The sequence below is a fragment of the Pyxicephalus adspersus genome, chromosome 3 (genome assembly GCF_032062135.1).
Source record: "Pyxicephalus adspersus chromosome 3, UCB_Pads_2.0, whole genome shotgun sequence".
NCBI lineage: Eukaryota > Metazoa > Chordata > Amphibia > Anura > Pyxicephalidae > Pyxicephalus > Pyxicephalus adspersus.
Genome location: NC_092860.1, coordinates 6,756,135 through 6,766,439, shown reverse-complemented (window position 1 = coordinate 6,766,439; position 10,305 = coordinate 6,756,135). Strand labels below are relative to the sequence as shown.

At 40.7% G+C, this 10,305-nt stretch overlaps 1 long non-coding RNA gene across 2 annotated transcripts in view; it reads left to right on the top strand.

Annotated features, from left to right (window-relative positions):
• The first annotated feature begins 255 nt into the window (after positions 1–255).
• The window catches only part of LOC140327644 (uncharacterized), a 35,723-nt gene continuing 25,673 nt past the window's right edge, over positions 256–10,305 (top strand). For both annotated transcript variants that reach the window (XR_011920058.1, XR_011920057.1), the window contains exon 1: positions 256–693. This is a non-coding gene — a long non-coding RNA (uncharacterized lncRNA). The remainder of the gene's footprint in view (positions 694–10,305) is intronic.

Below are 10,305 nucleotides of genomic sequence, written 5' to 3'. Positions count from 1 at the left end.
TACTTTACAGGCCATATCATATCATGCTCCATGTCATATCATATTCTAACCATAAATCCAACTATGAAAGAATGATCCCTTCTGGGAAAGTGCAAACTATTTGCAGTGAAATCTCACAGCTGGAGCCTTTGAGACTTGTCCACCATTCTGGGTGGAGTTCCTCACTTAAACTGTCTAAAAACAAATGCTAATATGCTAAACGGCTTTGGAACTTCCTCCGCTGTGGAATGCTGGGTGTATCTTTTTTTTTCCGGCTTATACCTCACATATTGCACATTACATTCACTTCTTGAAGAAAAACAAGCAAAATGACACTTCAGAAGCATTAGGACATGTTTTGGAAGCAGCAGGGGTCATCACTCAAGACAGCATTAAGGAGAACCTAACAGCGAGAGCAAAGCGGCTTGTCAAATGCTTGACTTCTCCGCCTGGTGTTCCTGTCTTGTAGGTGTCCAGGGTACAGAGACCTTGTGCACTGCATCATTTTTCATCCTGACACCAACTTTTACTGAGATTCCCTTACCGGCTCCCCACCAGAGACAGCAGTAAAATATTCCTTTATAGCTGACGGTTATCGCTGGGAGGGGAGTCATCGGATTTGTCACTTAAGTGATATTTGCCTTGGTGGTAGAAACTTAACAAGGTCAAAACTCTGCGGGAGCAAATGGGTAATCCCTCCGTTGTGATTTTCAAGTGAGTTTACGTTCTATAAAAACAAGTTGTTGGGATTTTACAGTTAACCTTTTCGACGCGCGCACTGAATTCATTTTAAGGCTGGCAGATAACTACAGAGCTCCACGACTCCAGGCCGACAGATTAATATGGAACATAAAACTCATATGGGGGCTAAATTTTTGGGATTTAAGAAATATAGTAATTTATGGTTTTGTCTGGCCAGTTTATGCGCAACTGACAAAAAGCCCAACCAGGTCGGAGACACTAAAATTATTGGATTTTTATAACAAATGCAATGGTGTCATCTCCCAATCCCCAATATGCTAACTGGAAAGAGAAGGAACAGTATATATCTGCATGGAGTTTGCAGGTTCTCCACGGGTTTGCATGGGTTTCCTCCAGGCACTTAATTTTCCTACCACAATCCAAAAACACGCAGTTAGGTAAATTGGCTTCCCCCCAACATTGAATTTTTTAAAGACATATGACTATGGTAGCAACATCATATTATGAGCTCCTTTGACAGACAGTTATTGATATGACTATGGACTTTGTACAGCGCTGCATAATTTGATGACGCTATATAAATACTGTGTAATAATAATAATATTGATAAACTGGGCTGGACCAAAGCAGAAGCGGAAGAAGCACCCAACTCATGCATTGTCCTTGGATGATGAACAGCAAGGGGATTCTGTCTGGAGTGAGCTTGATATGTTAGTCCTGTGCCATGCAGAACATGGCTTGGAAATGTTGATGCTGGGAGGGCTTCTGTCTTGGCCGTCATCAACCTTCTTACCCACAAGCACAAGATCACATTCATGTTTAAATATAGAACATTTCCAAGGGTTCACAAGCTTCCAAGCACAACTGTACATAAATCTAAGCTGATTCCAGTATTCTCCCCAAAACAAGCTGGGCTGGAAGGAGCTACGGGCAGGTGGCCACTCCTCTACTTTTCAGTAACCACCCAAAAACTGCTGTGTGGTGTGCCCAGCTAAAAGGAGCTGGGGGGAATGCTGGATCCAGACATCTCCTCCAGATAGAACAGAAAGGTTCCTAGCGTCCAACAATAAACAGGTCTTTCTATTGGAAGATTTTCTTTTTCCTTTTACAATAGCAAGTCAAAATTTGGAATTTCAGCCTCTGACTTTGCACAACAGTCCTTTGAGCCAGCGGTTGCCAACTGGAGGTCTGATCTGTGAGAAAAAGTTGTTGGTTTGCGGCTCTGACCCCCCATATGGACAAAACCCACACACTCTCTAATCACAGGCTCAGACCTGCCTGCTAAACATCCTGGGGGGACAGTAGCACAGGGCTATGGGCACAACTTTTGTCGCGTTCACAGCCCTGCGCTACTGTCCCCCCGGAATTTAGCAAGCAGGTCTGAGCCTGCGGTGAGAGGGTTCAGGCATCATGACGTAACTCTGGGGGAAGTTCCTTCCCCTTTAACTGACACAAGGGCCTGGTTTTGGTGAATTTAGTGGTCCGTGAGGTTGGAAAGATTGGTGACCACCCGGTACCCGACCAAGCTACCAAATGACTATCTCAGTCCTGCAGATGGTATTAGCTTCACAAAGGCTCTTCTTATGTAAATAATAAATCCCTAGTTCCAGCTGTTTGCTTTGTGTAAAAAGATCTGATCGTGTTCCTGATAAAACGAGAACAGGAGACCTGACTGTCAAAGTGACAGTGGATTTCCAATAATTACACTGGGAGAGCAACTCTACAACCATGTCAATCCCGTATGCTCAACCAAATGTTTTTTTAATTTCATTCCATAGATCACTGCTTGGGGATGGGGCTCTAACTACGGCCTCTGACATCACAAAACTGGTGCAAATTATTTTTCATGCATACAATGCTGCAGGGGACAATTAAAGACTGTTAGAATAAGGAAATAGTTACAGACTGTTGCCATGCTCCAAGTGTAGAGATGTAGGAGATGGTTAAAGAGTAAAGACATGTTACATAAGACTGCTGGAGATCACTGGTATTACAGATCATTTCCAATGGTGCCATGCTCATTATTGGCTGCTGGTGTCCAGGGGCCACACATCCAGTACCAAATGGCCAGTATGTGATCCATAGGTTTCAAGATGTTCACCATGGCTGTAAAATGTATATTGCTCCCCTTGGGTGGACCATTGTCTAACATCCAACGGGCTTTGTTTTTACACAGATGCAAAATACTAATATTATTTTATTTTTACTTGTGATCCATGCTGTAACTTGGCAGTTTATAACATGTGTTTCTTTTTTAAAACACAAAATAGATCTTTTCCTTCCATAAAAAAAGAGAACTACAATCCTTATGAAAAGCATGCCATTATTTTCCAAGCACTGTAGTAAAGCAGATTGGAACAGCCTCTCAATAAATTACCCATAAAAACTATTTAATGTAGAACCACAGAGGGAATTATTCTGGCCCTATCTTATTCCTTTTGACAACATTTTTAAATGTGAAGCCTGTGAAAAAATGCTTTTTTCGTTATATGGAAAGTGATTGATGTCTGCATATGTCAGAAGGGTAAAGAAGCTTTCTCCTGCTTTTAATGGAAAGAACCAAAATGATCCGAGGGGGCTAAAGGAACGACAAAAAAGTGGAAAAGGGAGAGGGGGGGCTTCAATTTCCTAAAAACATTTTGAAGGGTGTTAGGTATGAATTGTGTAGCATTCTGCAGAACAGCAGTCGCCAGGGTTGGAAACTGATGGATACAAGGGCAGCAACAAAAAGACCTAATGAAGGTTTAATCTTCAAGGGAATTGCACCCCCAAGATTGTAAATCTGAAAGCATTGACCTAAATGCTAATGTCAAAAAAAGAGCAGGCTTTAAGTGGCAGGGTACTTTCAGGAGTGCTGTATTGAAGGAGCGCTGTTCTGGAAAGCTAGAGTCCGGAGAAGTATTTATTTGAAGTGTTTTCTTCTGCTTTTGTCCTGGTGACAGATTTATCGAGAGGTCTATCAGTCAGGCTTTTCTGGTGACTTATGGAGAAGAATGCTGATTTCTGCAATAATTGAGATAGTTTGTAATATATAAAATAATAAAAAATATTATGATCTGCCTATACATGGCCACATGGAGAGAATGGCACCATGTCGCATCTTTTGGGCACATTTGGTGGTTGATCGGAATTTGATTGGAAAAATAATTGGATTTAGTGCGGTAGAGATCCATGCTTTGATTGCCATATCATCATTATGTTTTAAAAGTTTATTCACTTGAATGGAGTAACCGATCACTATATTTGAAAGTGGCATACAGGACCCATTAATTTCAATTGGTAATTTGTGTTGATCTTGGCAAAGTGGCTAAATGGAAGTGGGAACAAATGTCAGCGATCTCTTGTGACCTATGGTATTCCCCATTATTAAAACAGAAGTTCCTATCTGGTCATCATACACAGTTGTAATAGAATCATTGGGGTACATTTTATTAAAGTAAGAATGAGTAAGATTTCACACGAAGGGGTCACATTTAGGGTTTATCTTAATATGTGTGAAATGACGCGTTTCACAGATTCGCAAAATGCGTCGATTAACAATATAAGACCTATGCATCCCCTTCATGTGAAATCTTTTGTTGAGATAAGAGTGTTTTTGTTTTTTTTTTATATCTTATTTGTTATGTTTATAAAAATTTGTTTATTTTAGATGATTATGTGACATTTTATCTGAATGATATAAATGCCTTAAAGTCTCTGCAATTGGCAATGTGCCAAAAATGTATCTGGTGGTTTCTAGATATTTTTTGGGATGTGATGTCATCTTGTCAAGTAAATAATCGGTTGGGTGATACCTATTCTAAAGGGAACTTTAGGAAGACCTTGTTATGGCTTTGGTTGTTTGGGGTAGAACCATTGGGAATGCAGCTTGTGGTGCACTGCAACAATGGGCCCAGGTTTAAAGTGCCAACTAAGCAGTTTGCACTCTTTAACTACATTCACAAGGATGCATTCCAGCCAGCAAATCCAACTCCATGCAAAAGATCGTTTTCAAACCCAACTGATTCAGGCTGCTCAGTGCAGAAGTATAGTCCCAAATGGACCTCTCTATAATAGGATATTATTAGCTGTGGCTGATGCAGGTGTAACATTATACCTAGACCAAGTCATCAATAAAGTTTATATGTATCTGAAACTCCCCTGAGGAAGCCATTATGGTGAAACGCGTCAGAAATTAAGAGACCAAAGGACCCTACCTTTAAGGTTACACCCAAACAGGTCCTGTCCAATAATCACAACTGGATTTTTGTTTTCCATTATCTTTGTTCTTTAATCACCAGGAGTGCTTTGTTTAGAGTCAAACTCCCCCCCCCCCCCCTCAATCATTAATGCAATGGAGAATTAAGGGGTGTCTTTCAGATTGGTGACTATGCAACTATTATGTACTTAGTCTTTTGACTCATTTCCAATATAATTTAGCCATTAAACCCTTCTTTTTGCCTCTTTCTGTACTTTTACTAAGTGACCCTAGGGGTTGGCAATAACATTGAAATTTATGGAATTATACCATACATGCCATTTTTCATTTACCTAAGGTATACCTTTGTACGGGTCAGACTGGTGAACCTGGTAGGTCTACTAAAACCATCAAACGTGGGTAAATACCCTGAATTTCAACCAACCCAGCTGTCCCTATTAATAGTGGTCTTTGTGCATCCTGCACCCTTCACCCTGCTTATGGTACCTGCCTACCCCTCCGACCTTTTTTCTCCCTATGCTTCTAAATCTGCAGATCCAGACCAAATTCCGGACAGTTCCAAGCTGGGACTTATCTAAACTGAAATGATGTTTTCTGCCTTCTGCAGGAAGTGGGTAGCCTTTACTCAATCTCTCCCAGTGATCAGTTTGCAACATTATTATTATTATTATTATTATTAAGACGGTCAGAGACTGCAGACATAGTACAGGAGACGGTCAGAGACTGCAGACATTGTACAGGAGACGGTCAGAGACTGCAGACATTCTAACAGGAATTGATGGCGACTCGGTATATGATTTAGAACCCAGTCATAGTCTAGGGCACAGGGCTGTGCAGATACATATAAAAATAATTATATATGAGTAGAATACCATTGCTGACCTCTTGCTTTGAACCAGTATTTTCAGAAGCAATCACAGCCCTGTATTTTTCTTAGGACAGGTCCTCTTTAAAACATTACCATTGCTGATTGTGACTTGTCCTTTACACTTTGGTGTGAGAAGTGTCACAGTGGTGAATAGCACCATGTCATATGGCTACTTTCCCCAGGTCTGTATGGGGGAATGATGGGGGAATAATGGGGTAATGCCCCTTTCCTTTTACTCCTGATGAACTCTGACCCTTGGGAAGAGTCAGACATGAATCTGCTCTGTGTGTGAGTTGGGTGTTTTCTGGCTGCAGGACACAAAGGATTCCGCACCTCCCTGTCTGCTCCCTTCTATCTGCACATCCAGAACTTCTATGAATTCACTTCTGCCAGCCCATAATCTAAAATTAACATCTCTGCATCATAATGATTCACCGTGCTGATTTTCCCTCGCCCTGTGAAAGAAAACACAAAAGGTAAGGTTAGTGTAGCTCCCATGAATACACCCTGATATACCTCAATCTCACTCGGTATCAGCCCTGTACAGCATAGCTTAGACTAGTAAAGGGAGAAGCAGCATGAGAAGCCAGTTAGCTGTTGCTCATGTAGTTTAGGATTAGTAAGTAAATTTGTAAAAAATAGCTTTTTTAGGTATAGTCAAGGCTTCATGTTTTTAAAGCCATCACTGATCTTTTTTTTCACTTGCAGAATGTTCCTATTGATTCTCCTGCCCACTCCCCTCGCCAGCGTTGATCATGTCCGCGGTCTTTCAGGGTCTACCTGCAGTGCTTTCTTTTCTAAATATCACTCCGCTCCTCCCTTTTACATAACTTTATATGTAGGTGTCAGAGAGGAACAAAACTCCCTCTGCCTCCCAGTTTCTTTGCTCAAGCTAAGTATTAAAGAAATCCCAGTAATCCTAATTCTGTTGGCTAATTTTAATTAATAATCTTTAATAATATAGCACCAACATATTTCATAGAATTGTATATTAAAAAAGGCCAACAGATGATAAACATGCATTCCTGACATGTGCAAACAGTGACACAGTTGAAAACTATAGCCAATAGAATGTATAAGCCATTCTTAAGTGGTGTACAGCGGGGGTGGGAACAAAAGGCAGGACTGAGTATGCATGGGAGGGGCAGTGAAGTGAACATGTTACATTCACCTTCATGGTAATATATATTATTCTTTCTTTCTTTCTTTCTTTCTTTCTTTATTCTTCAGCTGTGTTGGGAATAAAGGACAGGACTGAATATGCATGGGAGGGGCATGCAAGTGGACATGTTAAATTCACCTTCACCTGCATGGTAAAATTAATATATATATATTCTTTCTCTTTTCCTTTCTTTCTTTCTTAAGCTGTGTACAGCGGGGGTGGGAACAAAAGGCGATGTTTCTTTCTTTCTTTCTTAAGCTGTGTACAGCGGGGGTGGGAACAAAAGGCGAGGCTGAGTATGCACAGGAGTGAATATGTGACGTTCACCTTAGGTTTACTTTATGAATTTTATATATATATATATATATTTTTTTTTTTTTCCCTTCTTTCTTTTTTACATTACCTTTTTTACACAAATCTTCCCATCAGAACCTCAGCTTTACATTTCCCGATACACATGGCTGGCTGACAGTAAAATCTCCCAGGATAAAGAACAAGGATTAGATATTTCCACGACCCCAAATTTCATGTTCCTTCCACAAAATCCCCTCTGAACAAGACAAGCTGTTCTTCATATAATAAGGAGGAGGGGGGAGTTTATTTAGGACTTTAGTGATCTTTCTGCAGCACATACAACATACAGTAAGTTACTCTGCCAGGCAGGAACGTGTATGATGTGTTTGGGTGAGATCCCATTTTTCATTTCGATGCCACACCTGCTCGGGTTCTGGATGTTGCTTTAACGCTGGCGAATAGGATTGCGCTTTTTAAGGAGGGGGGTGGCGGCGGTGGGGGAACACCCCTCACTGCTGCCGCCGGAGAACGGAAAGGAAAACAAGGCTTTTCCAGTAAAACCAGTGCTGGGCTTGTTCATCGTGATCACAGAACAAATAAACACAGCCAATGTAATGACGATGGAGAAGTAACAGAATATAACGAGAGAGGGGAAAAAAAACTCAAACGGGATTGGCTATTTTTAGCTATAAGTGTTAAAGCCCAAGTGTGCATTTAATACCGGAGACACACGGTATGTTAGTTATATTTAACTTTTAGTGCTAAAGGATTTGTGTTTCTGTCCACCCAATTTTAATACTAAAACTTCACAACATCCAACGTCCATCATTACAATCCTGCCTAGCAGCAGAGAGGATCTGATTCTCTTTTGCAGTTTCACTTGCACTTACAGGTTAGCTTCTTACCCTACTCTGTGACTGACCAATATTAGGAGAAGATATTAGGAGTTAATCTTTACTTATCTGGGAGACCCTCATGTCAAGCTACAGCCACTGCAAGCTTCCAAAATTTCTGGGTGTGCTGAGCAGATGCTCCCCTGCCGCATGCTTTGGTACTTCCCACTTACCTATACTTTACTATTGTGCCCTGTGCTCAGCAGAAGCAACCACATTAAATAGAGGGGGAAATTGGTGATTAGGATTGCAGTGTTTAGTGGAAATCTTAATTTGTTTGGAGTTTAGGGGCAATCCTATTTGCTCAGTTTTTATCTTTTATAGTTTGCTATCAATATAAAAGATCAAGAAGACATATTAAAGAAGTAAAAGCTTTACCTACCTAAAGATGGTGCCACTCAAAACCTCCAGGTGTGTTGAAAAACTGCTCGCCTGCTGCATGCTTTGGTATCTCCCACTCACCCATACATTACTATTGTGTCAGCAGAAGGAACCATTACATAGAGGGGGAACTTGGTGGTTACGATTACCTTGTTTTGGGACAATCTTCTTTGCTAGGAGTTCAGCTTTCATTGTTTGCTAACAATATAAAATAAGATAATGAAAAAAAAAAAGAAGAATCCTTACCTGTCCCGGAAATGGTGACTCTCAAGCAGAGCTACAGCCACTGCTGACACCCCAAACTTCCAGTTGTGCTGAATAGCTGCTCCCCTGCTGCTTGCTTTGGTATCTCCCACTGACCTGTACCCAGAAGAAACCAAATTACATGGATGGGGAACTTAATGATTAAGATTGCACTGTTTAGGAGCAATCTTAATTTTCTTGGGGTTTGGGAGCAAACATATTTGCTTGAAGTTCAGCTTTTATCTTTTATAGATTGCTAACAATATAAAACAATAAGATGACATATTAAAGAGGTAGAAACTTTACCTCCCCAGAAATGTGTCCCTGCTGTATGTTTTGGTATCTCCCACTGACCCATACATCAGCAGAAGAAACCATTACATTGAGAAAGGGGAGGGGGGGGCTTGGTATTCAACCAGTACTTGCTGTAGCTCTTAAGGAGGATGAAGATTGGATCCACTAGAGAGGTAAGTATTTTTCTCCCTCCTTTATAAGATACATTTAGTTTAATTTTAGCAAGTTTGTTTTTTCCCTTTTGCTTTTGATATTCCCAGATGACTTCCCCAAAGTTCTTGTCATACACAAATGGAAGGAAGCTCAAGACATAATCAATCGCTGCTTGTTATTACCCAAAGAAGAAAAGGTGATATATAGCGGGTGGGAAGTTCATGACTCTGTGCTGCCCCCTAAAGCTTGGGGTCAATAGGGAGAATCAATGCAGAATGTAGGGTTGAAAAAAAGTTGAAACATGCTAGACAAAAAGATGTGCTAGCATTATTGCTGCTCTTTGAGACAGTAGAAGCCTAAATACATTCACGTCTGTAGCTATCCTCGGGGACAGGTGGGGAGAGCTCCCGCTCCCTGTTACAAATATGAGAATTAACCTGAAATCTGGTTCTGTTTTCATTTATTAGAAAAACCTGTCGGCTTTCCAAAGCAATTCCAAATCCATTACCTTTCTGGCCTTTAAGAGAACAAGACGGTAACCGAAGATTTTATAAGCCGATTTCTGAAGACGTTAAATAGCGGTCTGCAGGTTTCAAGTGGAGATCCATTACGGCATTATGACAGCTCCATTACCGGCCCATCGCGGGCCTGGGCTGCGGAAGACAAAGGGGAAATTGGGTAAATGCCTCGATTCAGCCTACGGCCTGACCTGGGACTGTAAACCATATTGCAAATTCTGCATCGTTGTTTTTGAACGGTTCTGCATCTTCTTCTAATATGATTTAAAGGGGAAATCTTTAGTTTTTTACTATTATTATTTTTATTATTATTATTATTAATAATAATAATAATTAATCAGGATTTTTTTGACGCCAACATATTGCCCAGCGCTGTACATTAAATAGGGGTTGCAAATGACAGATGAATACAGACACAGGAGGAGGAGAAATACACAGGAGGAGGAGAGGACCCTGACCTGAAGAGCTTACAATCTAGGAGTAAACCCAAAATAAAATCTATCCTAAGCTAAGCAATATTTCAAAATTGTGAGCAGGCAGGTATTTAATTGCAAAGTCCTTTCTGCATAAAAACATATCTGCCCTTTTGCAACCTTCTTTTCCATGTACACTGAGCTGTG